At 35.3% G+C, this 12,265-nt stretch overlaps 1 long non-coding RNA gene across 1 annotated transcript in view; it reads right to left on the reverse strand.

The window, feature by feature from the left end:
* Nucleotides 1-11,754, reverse strand: part of LOC311434375 — a 57,920-nt gene extending 46,166 nt beyond the window's left edge. Inside the window, exons 1-4 of the long non-coding RNA XR_014691439.1 lie at nucleotides 10,518-11,754; nucleotides 4,110-4,164; nucleotides 3,317-3,407; nucleotides 2,380-2,547 (exon numbers count right to left, since the gene is read on the reverse strand). This is a non-coding gene — a long non-coding RNA (uncharacterized lncRNA). The remainder of the gene's footprint in view (nucleotides 1-2,379; nucleotides 2,548-3,316; nucleotides 3,408-4,109; nucleotides 4,165-10,517) is intronic.
* Nucleotides 11,755-12,265: the final 511 nt, after the last annotated feature.

Raw genomic sequence — 12,265 nt, forward strand, 5'->3', positions numbered from 1 at the left:
TTTTATAAATACAAAGAAATTTTGCCAACTACTATATCTGTGTATATACATTGAATTTAGGCGTGAATGAATTGGTGTCTATTTAGTATTTTCAATGCTTATCTGAAAAATTAGTTTTAGTAAATTCAAGCTTATTTGGGAATTTAAGTAATGTTTTACAAACAGTTTTAACCAAAAAGGAACAACTAGAAATGTCAAAAAACTTGTAACTATTTGGGGACGAGGTCTTATTTTGTTTTGAGGCTTTGATAGTCTTGATAGTGTAAAGAAGGATAGAGGAAGAGGCAGATTCCCTACACATGCAGATGAGATGGCCCAGTAATCTGTATGCTCATACAGAAGACTGAAGATCAATCCCTCTTTACCTCTTTTAGAGTATCAGTATGAGCTCAAGACATCCTATTTCTCTTAGGCTTTCTCATAAAAAATTTGTAGTACTTGAATTCTTATTTTCACTCATAATTATCCATTATTTAGATTTTTAAATAAAGTGTTAATACTTGAAAGACTTGCTTCAGAAATATTTTTAAAAATACAAGTTTTTTAATCATCAGATATGCACACTAAAATTGAGTTCAGAGGTTGTGGTGTTGTGTGTTTTTTGTGTGTTTTTTTTTTTTTTTTTTTTTTGTCATTTACACAAAATGACAAATTCAGAAGAAGCAATGAACTCTTATTGCAGCTTCTCTGTCTATATCTGGAATGTTTCGAGGTCATATGAAATCTGCTAATAACCTCTGGCTTCCATTTTGTGAAAACAAATAACAGGGATGGAAATAACCGCAGAGTGCTATGAATCTTCCATGGTGAAATATCAATAGCAGTATTCAATCGATATTTCAATTATCGCCAGAACTTTCTCAATATTTCTAAGCCATTTTTCAATCAAGGATTGTGAAAATAAATAGAGTAGCTCAGGGATTATGGAATGTTGTGAGAGGGAGCTGGAAATGAACACTCCAGTCCTGCAACTTTGCCATGTGAAATCACACATGCTTTCTCCACCAATTAATTAAGTGCCCAAGCTGAAAGCAAGCCTGATCAGCGCAGTCCCCAGCTCTGGGATAGTAATCCCCCAGTGATCTTGTGCAAGGAATTAGCCAGTACTGCTCAATGACCTCTTTTCCTTTGGTGAGTCAGAGCAATGCTGAAGTCAGAGGCTAAAAGCTGAGAGAAAAGGTTTTTTTGGTTTGTTTGTTTTGTTTTGTTTTAATTTGCCTGTCAGCTTCATTGACTTGTGAGAACAGGAGGAACACTGGAGCAAATGAAAGCAACCTGCTTTCCCTGCTTGAGTAGGGGGATTGTACCAGGTAAACTTCAGAGGTTCTTTCCAATCTAAACCATTTTGTGGTTCTGTGAAGGAGCCCTTGCATAGATGTCGAGAGAAAGATGAAGAAAAAAATGCTTTATTGTTTTCAGCAGTTGTTTTCTCTCATCCTCCCAACCCCATGAGATGAAGTGCTTTACCACAACTGCTACAAGGATACCAGAAACCCAAGCTCAGGTTCTAAACTAAAACGCCACCTTGCCTAGCCTGGCAGACATCAGTAAGGTGTTGACATGTGCAATGAATTGTCACATTAGGACCTAGATTTCTTGCATGCAAAGTTTTAGTAATTCTGAAGGGGACATAAGAAACCTATGCAAAGTTGGCAATAGACAGTAGTCTCATTCATACTCAGTACATTATGGGGAGAATTTGCTCCCTGATGCAAAAGAGGAACAATATGATCCTGTGTAAGGTAGATGACACAAAGGTCAAGAATTAAACACTTTCAAATTTTTCCAAATGTTAATTAAAACAAGGAGAAGAAGACGTTATCTTCAAAACTCTACACAGACAAGAAATAAAACTGGTAAGTATGAAAACAACACATCCTTGCATGATATACAGTTGTTAAATCAAACTCAGCAGGGGAAAGGGTTTGTCCTTTGAGTATTATTTAGGTATTAGGCGACAGTGGGAACAAAGAAAATGTATTTTATTTAATAGTACTGATAAATGAAACCAAATGCAGCTTGTTACCACTGGTACTAGGATGAGTCATTTTGAAATACAATTTGAACAAGTCAACTCTTAAGCAATCCAACAATGCTATTAACAATGGTCTGTTCATATCCCCATTCAGCCTTTCTGTTCTGACTCACTAATGGACAACATGGTACGTGAATAGAGGCTGAATAGAGTCCTGTGAACATATCATACTCTTGCTATAGAGGAGATAGAATCTACAGATTTGCAGTGTCATCTCCATCAATTCAATGACTTCCCTAAACTAGTTCTGTGCTATCACCTATTAGCTTTAAGGGCTAAAATACTGTTGATGAAGCCAAATGCTTTCATTTAAATGTGATGTTGAAGAAAGAATAACATCTCACCTTTTAGCGTCAAATGAAAACTTTTTCCTTTACCTTTCTTTCTTCTTTCAATAAACAGTATCTTTTAACCAATGGCAGAGGAGATGCATTTTCATGGTACTGTGTTCCAACAACATGTCTGCAGGATGATTAGAACATTGTAGAGGAAGACCTGCACAACCTTATGATCTGGAATAAGAGAAATGTGAGATTTTGCTCATTCAAAGTGCAAGACCACACTCATGAGATCAATATTATGGGCAGGAGGAAAGGACAGAGCCAAAAGGGCTTGCTCATATTACCCAGTTACAGGAGACTGATATAAATCACTGTATCACCATTAGAGCTGGGAAATATGGCTATGGTGTAAAACATTCAGTGAGATTTCATAACAGTAACATTGTAGTATGTTGTAGGCATGGTTTTTGTCTCTCATGTCTCAGGAAGGTAATTTCTGTCCTGAGGGATGAAGAGAAAGGATGCCAGCATGTTAGCAGACAGGAGTAAAACTCATGTTTTCTCTGATGAAAAGAATATTAGGAGAAGTTATTACTGATATCTATAAAACATGAAAATGAAGAAACATTAAGAGGAACAAGGCTTTGAAATAGCTTTCCAATATACATACTGGAGCAAAACACAAAAACCATATGTTTCATAAGGACCCATATATTCCGTCTGACAACAATTCTAAGGGATTGTCTTTGGTCTCATCAAATGTCCATCCAATTCTGTGACTATTCTTTTATATTTATACTAAAATAATGACTATACAATTTACTGAAGCTCTGATCATTAGTTTTGCATGTACATGATGAAAAGAACTATGGCTGGGAAACCTTCCATTGCACTGGAATGGAAGAGCTTTTCACAAAACTTATTGACAGTAAATCATCCCTATTTTTTTAGCTTTATTTGGGACTTCCTATTAAATTAAAATAAAATAAAATAATCTGACCTCTGTTACCTGGGAGTACATCTGGTGCATGAATTCCATGTCATGCAATGTTCTGTAAGAAACAGCTGGGCTATCTGTATTTGTTCAGTTCCTGCAATTCACAGAGATGCATTAGCTTGGTGTTTCATGTAACAGCACTAGTTTTGTCTCTCAGCAGAAATGGTTAGCCTTGGATATCATAGGTCTGGCACAGCTTTAATGCCAGGGGTTTGTAATCTAGTGCACAGAAAGCTAGCCCAGATATTTCTGAAAAATTTGCTGTTAGATGATACAACAAAAATCTTCATGCAGCATAAACTAAACCTTAAAACCAAAAAGACTTCCATCTTTTTGAGAACTGAGTATCATTATACCACCACAGTTACTGAAACAAATCTGAATTCTTCCAGCTGAGAGCAACAGCAGTGAAGTCATACACAATGGTCAACCTGTTACATAATTTCTCTTTCACTCTTATTCTAAAATAATAAAATGGGTAAAAGTTGAATCTATCCAATGAAAAGAAGAAAATTTTCCAAAAACTTAAAAGGCTATTCGTTGCTTCTAAATGTCTTCATTATCCTATACAGAGTTTTGCCATTGTGTGACAACCACTGATCATGTAGACTGAATCATTCCTTCTAGAGTAATGCTAAAATTTTTCCAAAGTTGCCTCTACATGATAATGCAGTTGAAAAGATTTCATTTGTGTTTATTCATACAAAGCTTATTCATTAGAGTACTATTCATTAATTACAACTATGATAATGGTTGTGCTTCAAGAAATAACAACTTTTCCTCAGAAGTAATATACCTTCATTTTTGGAGTACCATCAGCAATTTCCTGTGCTCTGAATAACACCTTATTCCTAAGAAAATAGAAATAAAAATGTAAAATTAATTTTCAGTTGTGTAAAGGATTTTCATTTTTATAATACCACAACAATATAGTTCTCAGTACAAAGCAATACTATTGTCAGTTTTTCATTTGGTAATTATGAAGAGAAAAGAGTTCTAAAGTTTCAAAGGATTTTGTTGATTATCATTGACCAATATTGTGTCCTGGTTTGCAGCTACTGATAATTAAAGAACAAGCAAGCAAACAAACAAACAAACAAACAAAAGTAGCCTTCAATTTCCAAGTCACAACAATGAAAGAATGAAAGAGAAAATATTAGGTTTCCTCCATGCACAATTACTGAGTAGTAACTATAGGGAAGCAGCACATATTCCTCCTGGGGTTAGTCAGTTATTAAAAACAACATAAAATGTGGAACCTAATTTGTAAAAGTAGTTTTCATTACACAGAGACAGAAAAGGATTGTAGCTGCTAATGTCATACCTGACCTTCTCTATGGATGTTCCTGAATGGAAAAGTTAGCTTACTTGTATTTATAGCTAAGTATCACTGGTTTAACTTTTGCCTAGGAAAATGTTGTGTTGCCTTTCTCACAGGAAAACACATTCCATTTAAGCAGAGATTTTACAATATGATTGAACAGATATCTTTTCTCCCTCTCCCTTTTTTTAAGATAAAATATTTAACAATATACTTATTCCGAAAATGAGTACATTACATGTTGCATTTCATTAAAAAAACAAACAAACAAACAAAACAAAAACACTTTGAAATTTCCCTTTGTAATTACTCTGCATTCTCCTTAGTCTTGCTATATTTATTATTTCCTTTGATGGCACAATCCAAAACATATATTTTTTCTCCAATGGAAAAACAAATTTTTGCTTGTCCTGGGTTGCATGTATTTAATGCAGTCTATTATCATATTTCCACCCCACAAATCTGTAGACAGTCAATCGCCAAATATCAGCAACTCTTCAAGTAGAAGAATCTCAGCTATATGTGAGGGATATTCTTTCATCAAGGTCCAAATAATGAAAACATGACACGCAAGGGGGAATAGAGTGGCAATGGAAAGACGGGTGCTAATGGGGAGCTTTTGCCACATACTTGGTCATCTTATAATTCTAACTGTTCCATATAAAACAGACAACAGGGGTGATTTTTATCATTTTACTGATTAACCATTCTCTCCATTTTTTATTTTTTTTTCCTCAAAAGGCACCCTGGCAAACTCTGCTTAGTAAATATTGACACCTGTAAACCAAGCTGGCTGATGCCTTTGGCTCTGCAGCTCTCTTCCCATCTGTTGCCTGGGAATTTTAAGCGAAGTATTTTGGGACACTTGCTCTGTTTTCATTGAAAATTGTTTAAAAAAAAATCACTACCCAAAAGCTAATCCTAGAGCCACATGGCTCTAGAGAGGCCCGTAGTAACTAAAGGGAGAACACAGCATATGTAAAATGCATATCCTACTGGCCTCTTCTGACTACTCTTCTGTGGTTAACAGCATGCCACGGTAATCTGCTTAGTTACCAAGTGGAGCGTTCTTCCCTTTTCCCCATGAGATCACCCTGACCACGATCAAAGTCCAAACACATTCTCAGCTAACTCTATTGTTCCCAAGAGTGGGATTAATGACTAATTATGTCAGGTCACTCATCCAGATGGCCTCTCAGATGTTCCTTTGTCATTGCCTGACCTTCCATATGCCCCTTTGACCTTGAGGTTTATTTCCATGGCAACATGAAGCCTCAGTTTCCTTGCTGAGATTGCCAAGAAGTGGCCAAAAGGGGGGATATGGGATAATCTATCCACACTTTGTATTCTGCTTCCATCTCATGCCTTGTTAAATCCAATGAATAGATAAAAAATGCTATCTGATCCCAGCTGAGTGATGACCATGGTCATGATTCTATGTTACATGCTATGTTTTTTAAATTAGCAGACAGCTTTGTACATGGAAACGTGCATTTAATTTGAAGAACATCAATCGCCATAATGTGATCTTTTTATCTCATTAATGTTAAGCAAGGGTAATAGAATGGAATTACAAAATATCACTGTGAAAGGAATACAATTCAGAGAATTATAGATATCCCCCATTAAAGCCCTAGAGATGTTTAGATAAGTCTACTTGTTCAGTTTCATAAATTAAAGATTCTTCTACCTTTCCTGAGGTTTAAATCTAGCCTGGGATGTTAATCTTATTCTGAAGAAGGATTTTAATGTGGTTAATGCAATGTAGAATTATTCTGAAACAACCAAATAAGTAAATAAAAATATAAAAGGCCAGTGACTGATGAACTCAATTAAATAAAAACAGTGAATAGGTGTTTCCATGAGTTAAGCTGTATTCTCTTTTAGCATTTAAAAGTGCATATTAGACAAGATGTGAATTTACCACTATGTGCTGTCATCTGTAGCAAAACTGGTTAACTGTGTTACTACCTAGCTATATAATAAAATGATAATGTGATCCTTTTTTTTTCAACTTTACTTAAATTTTATTCATTAACTGGCTAAAAACAATTATGAGGAACATTTTATGAAGAACAATTATGCATGAATGAATAATGAGCATCAGGATTACTGATTCCCATTCTAATACAGAATCTTAAAGGAATAGTTTCATCGCTTATGCGACATCTCTATTTTTTTTTCCATAGACTCTGTTTTTTCAAAGGAGTCTTTTACATGCATTAAATAGGACATGGAATATCCTAGCCAATTTGGAGGGTTGTATCAGTTGTATTTTTTTCCCTGTTTTGAAGGATCTCATTGCATAATATTTTAAAAATTGCTTTGCAGATGAATTCCAAAGTCGTTACGTGGTCTTAGTGGAAATTCCTGTAAGACTCAGAAACATCTATGAAGCAAACCAAAATGGAATGCAGTGCCCTCAAACTGCTTATTTGCTCTTCATTCCTAATCTCTTCGAATAGGCACTAAAAGTATCTCAGTGAAATTTACCTCTACATCTGCCTATCTACATAAAATTCTATAAAATCTACACTGAAATAATTGTAAGGATTTTAAAGGTAAATGCAGAAAGGTCCAGAGATAAAGGTGACATAAGCATGTAGGTCTACCCTCTGTATACATGTATATATGTTATCAGCCAGTCTTCACTCAGATTATCATTTCAGTTTTATAGTGGTATAGCTACAGTTTAGGACCAGAGCCTTTAACTGAATGAGACGGATATAATTTACACAGCACAGTAGACATCATTTCTGTCTCATGCCCTTCTATTCTAGAAGGAGAAGAAGGACAAAGTAGGAATACATCACTAAACTTTTCAGAGTTCTGTTCAGAAAATCTCTCCAAGTTTATCCTCTGTACCCAGTCAGCCACTGAAAGAAAGATGCAGAGGAACTCTGAGCTGACATATTCTTTCATAATTTTAATCTTTATTTTTGAATCTGCAAGATGGACAAAACTGTGGAACTGAGCAGAGCCTGATATATCTTTGTAGCGATAAAGACTTTATAAGTAGGTATTATTATTTATGTACAGAAGATAGTGTTATAATAGTCATTACTTTCAGTTTGGCCCTTCCAAATCTTGATTTCTCCACTTTGCAACTTTAGAATTCTTATAAATTTTATTTAAGTTTCTAAATATTTTTAAAGAGAAAAAAAATACAGGAAATTCTAATATATGACACAATTTTCTAAGTATTAGTAGCATTTTCTGTTCAGAAACAACCAACCTTGTGAAGCACAGACTGGATGTACATGTATATCTCATTCAGTAGGGAAGGCATTCCAGTGAAACCCATTCTCATAGTATTGTGAATATTCTCTTATCTCAGGGTAATGTTCTACAAATACAATCTTGAAATGAAACATTTCTGATCGTTGTCTTCAGAAATGTACTTATCTTCTACAACCTCTAACGTCTGCTCATTGACAGTCATGCATAAATAATGCAGGTAATACAATGGCAATAACAATATGAAGAACATTTAAGTTTTCAAAAATGCAAAGAACAATTTTAAACACTGCCAAAACAACATTCATATTTATTAGATCATTGGACAAACAAACAAATAAATACAAATGTATATTGTAAAAAGAATAGTAAAAAGAGAGTAATGTGTAATAATGAGGTACTTCTAGAGGTACTTCATAGTCCTATTTTGGTGTTCTCAGAAGCTAAGTCTGAATAGAGAAGGGAAAAAAACCCACAACCCTGCACTTTCCAAACATGGCCTCTCATCATGGGCATGAAAGCTATTTTCACATCTAAATGAGGTTTGATGTGTACACATTCTATTGATATTGAACAAAAGTGACAGGTTGGTGAAAGACCCATAAAAATGATTTGCCTATAAAACTTGTGTTTATACAAATGCAGGCTGCATGGAGGACCACTGGAAAGTTTGCAGGATGACTAATATACTCAGAATGAATTATTGAATCACTTCTTTTACAGGGAATAACAAGAATAGTTCAATGATTTACCATAAGTTTGAAGCCAACATATACTACTAGTATTCAATTAAAAAAATGCTTAACATGAATGAAATGTCAGAAAAATAGAAAGTGTTGGTTAGTGTTCAGAATATCAAATATTGAATTAGTGTTCAGAATATCAAATTCACACAGAAATGCCTTAGCATAGAAATGCAGGCATGACAGAAATATGTCATGGAGAAATCCATATAGCAAATGGGAGGGACATTTCTGTCTTTATAAAGTAATTAATTACTTTAAAAGTAATGGTAGTGGCCAATCATTAATACTTTGAAAGTGTCTGTTTCATCAAAGTTTATTGGTGAGTGTTTTATCATGCTCCAAGAAGTGATTAAGTAGAATTCAACACATCTTTTTAGATCTGGCAGGATTATCATGTGGTTAAAAATAGATCTGGATATTCTTAATTGCTTTCCCATTTAGTTGAGGTAAGTCTTTGAACAAATTGTACAGATATTTGATGTCTGTTTTTCTACATAAGAAATTGAGCTAGTAATAATAATTGCTGACATTTTAGATGTGCAGTGCAATTAAATTAACTAGCAACAGTAAAGCACAATGGATGATGATGACTCACATTGTAACATTACTATGAATTAAAAACAGTTTGGGGGTATGCAAAGACTGTAGGACTTTGCTTCCCATTATTAAATAACTATTTCCTTCTCAATTCACAATATCATAACTAGGTCTTGTAGGACACCCCACAATATGTAAAGAATAAGAAGTGAACATCTGACCAAAAGGCTGAGATATGCCGCTGTACATCCCGGTTCAACATGGAAACCTTGATGTAATGCTGACCACAATGGAGAGTACCAAATCATCAGAAAAATAATTTTTGAATGTTGAATGTTAAAATGTTTCCTACAGATTTGCAAAACAACGGAACTTTTACCTTAGCATAATGCAGTGCCAATGGGAGAAAAAAAAAGAAAAAGAGAGAGAAGTTATTTTATCTCAAAAATCTGTATGTGATTTTGAACATTAACAATGCATTAGAATGACCAAGGCACGATTATTCCAGACTGTCAATGCGTTAAGGCATGTTTCCCAGGTATTTGATCAAAGGAATGGGGGATTTTAAGTGAGCTGTTTTGAAGTGCATAGAGTTGGTAAAGCTCTGCAATGATTTTTCTGCAGTTAACTATGTTGCAAAGTTGTTTGGCATCTTGATATATAGTGTAAGGATATTCTGCACACTTTGATGTTTACTAATTCCATTAAATTTATTTTTTAATGAAGTACTAATAAGAGTAAGAAATGCCACTGACTCTCTCACTAATACCCATGCTATAGTACTTTTGCAGATGTGCACTCCTTAAATTGGGTATATGGCACAGATATATTGCAATGAATTGTTCTGTGATGAGCAAGGAAGAAAAAGATGACAAAAATGCCAGGTCAACATTGCCACACCAAGAATGCATGTTTCTCTATATTTGGTTATGTATACCATTGGTTTTACAAGTATTTTTGGAAGTTGCACACAATTTTCTAGGCAGTAAGAAAGAAAGTAAAACCTTTTCTTTGCAAACAGTTATTTTTCTTTTTGTCCTACTCAGAACATACGTGAAATATTTTTATAGAGGTATTTTTAATATTGTATACTGATAATTAATTATTTGGATAATATAACAATACTACCATTATCATCATTATTTTAGAAGTCAGAAATCCTGATCCAAAAAATGCTGTAGCATATGAGAAAAGGGTGGAAACCATTTCACTTATAGACTTTCAAAAGATCTCAGAAGGACCTATGCTGAACTGAGACTGAACAGAAAAAAACTCCAGATCCTGCTCTGATGAAATCTTCTTTTTAAAGAGAATGAATTGAGAGAGATTGTACCTCAACAGCAGTAGAACCCAGAGTACTCACCTGAACTGTGGAATACTCAGGTCACACCTGTGAGCAGGATTACTGACAGCTTATAAATTCCTGAGAAAAAAGTTTTGGTTAGAAATACCAGGTATAGGCATAATGAATATTGGAAAGGCAATATAAATAAAAGACTCTCTTAGCACAGAGGATTCACAAGGGATCATAAAGGATTCGTAATAACACAGAAATGTATTCCAGTCATTTGGGTTTGTTGCTTAAAAGTAAGCAAGCAAACAAACAATCAAAAACACTAACAGAGCATACAGATAATTCTGATCCTGGTCACTGGCAACTGGATGTCAGCTTTGGTACGGTTTTTCTCAAATCCTTGCCTAGGTCACTGAATTCACCCTAAAGCATCTCCCTTTTCCTCTTCAGTTTCCAAATCAGTCAGAATGTTGGCCAAGGAATAAAGCAGGGTCACTTACCCTGTCATAATGCTGGTTCTCAGGGCTGTGCTGCCCACACAGATCACTCAACCTGGTTTCCTTGATCCCCTTCTCTTACAGACAGGCTTCCTTTTCCGTGAAGTTCCTCTGCACTGAAGGAGCCAAATGGTGGGGTGCCTGCTCCTTACCTCACACCCTTGGGCAGAGAGAACAGGATGCCTGTGCTGCAGCTGTTCCTACAAACCTGCCTGTCTGAAACATGCTGCTGAGCAAAGAAGGGTTCCAGGTAGAGGATGCCTATCAGAGCTACAATGCTGCCAGATGGTCAGAAAACCTTGTCTCCAGCAAATCCTGTAATGCTTTCATGTGGGAAGAATACAGTGTGGAAATGTTGGCTTTCCTCTCCCCTTTTCAGTAAGCAAAACTGCCAACCATGAGAGCAAGCTACTCACACATGTAAATAAGTTAAACATACTTGTTCAGTCATGGCATTAAAGATTCTCAGTGCCAACAGTTAACTTTTCAAAGTGTAAATCAAGACTTAATGTGAAAGAAACACTGAAATGGCCTCATCAAAGAACCAGGATAAAATGGTCATAAAACAGGCTTAGGGATAGGCCTGATTAAAGCATAGGTACTTTATGCATAGCCTAGTCTAAATTCCTAGCTTCATATGCTTATGTCTCAGTCTCAGTTTTCATTTCAAAAGAAATTTTATCTTCTCACTCTCCACATTTTTAAGGAAGGGTTGAAATTCAAACCAACTATAACCAACGTAGTGATGTTTGTCTGGGTTTTGAAGCAACCCTAAAAGAAACTCTATCAGAAGAAAGCAATCTGTTGCAGCTCAGTGCAATTTTACTCTCAAAACCCATTTCTATTGTAGACCAGAAAGTAAGAAAATACCATTGGGCATGACATAATGCCAGGTGGAGAAAGGAGAAAGGCTCTGAAAGTAATCACCTGCAATGCTGAGACAAACATGATATGAACCTTTTTCTTTCCCATCAGAAGGGGACAGAACTACTTCCATAGTTCCTCAGGGCATGCTGGATGTGTTTCTGCTCTTAGAAGAGGATATGCCGATCCTGAGACCCACAGTTTTTATCACTCTACATATAGTCCATGATGCTAAAGAGGGCTTAGGAGTTTGAAAAGCATGTGCTTGGGACTCTTCTGTTTTATCTACCCAGTTATCTGAAGCATAATAGATTGTGTTTCAAAGGCTGTCACTATGTAAGTAAACATATAAACAAGTCAGAAGGTTACAATTCAATTTTTCTTTTAATTTATCCATTTAGTGGCATTGCTGAAATGGGCTAGCACTATAATAGTAACCTTTCTCACCTGTCATAC

Source organism: Aythya ferina (assembly GCF_964211825.1).
Source record: "Aythya ferina genome assembly, chromosome: 3".
Lineage (NCBI taxonomy): Eukaryota > Metazoa > Chordata > Aves > Anseriformes > Anatidae > Aythya > Aythya ferina.